Source organism: Tenrec ecaudatus, chromosome 3 (assembly GCF_050624435.1).
Source record: "Tenrec ecaudatus isolate mTenEca1 chromosome 3, mTenEca1.hap1, whole genome shotgun sequence".
Classification (NCBI taxonomy): domain Eukaryota; kingdom Metazoa; phylum Chordata; class Mammalia; order Afrosoricida; family Tenrecidae; genus Tenrec; species Tenrec ecaudatus.
Genome location: NC_134532.1, coordinates 95,490,840 through 95,492,688, shown reverse-complemented (window position 1 = coordinate 95,492,688; position 1,849 = coordinate 95,490,840). Strand labels below are relative to the sequence as shown.

The 1,849-nt window shown below is 47.1% G+C and overlaps 1 pseudogene; it reads left to right on the top strand.

Moving 5' to 3' along the window:
* The first annotated feature begins 736 nt into the window (after positions 1-736).
* Positions 737-1,414, top strand: LOC142442307 (transmembrane protein 183A pseudogene; annotated as a pseudogene).
* Positions 1,415-1,849: the final 435 nt, after the last annotated feature.

Here is a 1,849-nt window from a genome sequence, read left to right as displayed (position 1 = left end):
TTTATTGACTATGCAAAGTCATTTGACTCTCTGAATAATAGTAGACTATGGATAATAGGGATGGCAATTCCATTGCATTCCTGCAGAGCCTGAACAGGAAGTGGCAGTGTTTTGTATAGAACAAAGTGATCCTGCATGGTTTAAATGAGAAAAAGTGTGTCAGGTGATGTCATTTAATCACACTTCTTCAATCTTTATGCTGAGCAATAATCTGAGAAGCTAGGCTGTATGAGGAAGAATGTAGCAACAGGATTGGAAGTAAGCTTATAAGCAACCTGTGATATGCAGATGACACATTCTTGCTTGCTGAAAGTCACACAGATTTGAAGCACTTGCTGATGAAAATAAAAACTTCAGCCTTCAGCATGGATTGCAACTCAATGCAAAGAAAACAAAAATCTGCCGAGCTAGACCAATAGAGAACATCATGATAAATGGAGAAAAGAGTGAAGTTATTTTGGCTCGGTCAGGGTTCTCAGTTGTTTGGCAGTAATCTGTGTGAGCCATTTCTTGATAGGAATCCCTTTCTATATACATACCCATAAGTGCCACTGGTCTCGCTTCACTAGAGAATGCAGTAGTCAAGGGATTCACTTTGCTTAGCTCCTTCATCTATGGAAAATCAGTGAGGAAATCAAAGGACAGCTGCCTTAGGTGTGGCTTAGGAAACGGATGGAGCTGGTCTGAGGCTCTTGGGACCAAGTTTTAGGCCTGGGACAAGGCTAGACTCTCTACCATGCCCAAGAGAGCGAAGTGACTCAAGTTTCAGGCCCACGACGCCTGTTTGGGTCAAGTGACGATGGTGGATTATACCAACTCAGATGTGGCCATCATGTGCTTCCTTGGGCTAATGAGCTCTCTGAATTCATCCACAGCAGGGATGAGATGGGCGCCAAGCGGAGAGCGTTCATGAGAGAAGAGTCTCCAGAGAAAAGAAAAACAAAGGGCACAAAGAAGATCTCAGGACGGGCAGGAGGAGAAGATCTCAGGATGGGCAGGAGGAGAAGAGGATCCTCTGGCTACCTGGCTCTTGCTGGCCTCCTACAGCCATCCTGAAGACATTGAGGATTGCCTCTTGATTGGGAAGAATTCTGGGACTGGCGCTTACACTGCAGCCTTCCAGACCAGGCTGGACCAAAACTACAGCATGATGATCGTCTCTCTGCCTTTGCAAAGGCGACCAGAGTCAGTGGAGAAACTGTGCTCTCTCCAGGCACGTGTGATCTGATCTCTCTATCACACGGAAAAGTCATTTGCTGCTCCAAGAACCCCCCCCCCCCATTCCAGACAGCACTCCAGCACACTCAAACGCTCCAAATGCTTAGTTTTCCGGTCCCAGAGCAGTTTTCCGGTCCCAACAGCAGACCTGTTGAGAGCAGACAGGAATCCATGTGGGAATTCATCTTCATGTTGAAAAACAACAACACCAGCCCTCTATGTTAAAGAGAAAGTGAATGGAAGGGAACAGCTGTCCATTCATTATGAAGATGCTCCTACCCTGCCAAGCCAGGACTTCATTCCACTCGTTCGCTATCAGCGTGAGCACAGAGATGCGGCACCATCGAGGGAGAGTGGTGTTCCAGAAGTCTCTTATCGACAGTGGCCAGAAGCTTTGCCATGAACAGGGCTTGCAAGGTACCCTCGACCAGGATGCAGCTTCTGGATCATTTATTGGTGGTGCCCTCAGTATCTGGTCTCCCTGAAAGTGTAGTTATTGCTTCCCAGCCCTGACAGATGTCATGGGCTTGGTCCATCCGTTAGTAATCCGATTCTACTGTAGCAGTTGATTGTGCATCTGGTTGGGAATACACATGCTCTTTCGGTTCTAAGGGTTTCTGTTTGTGGTGGA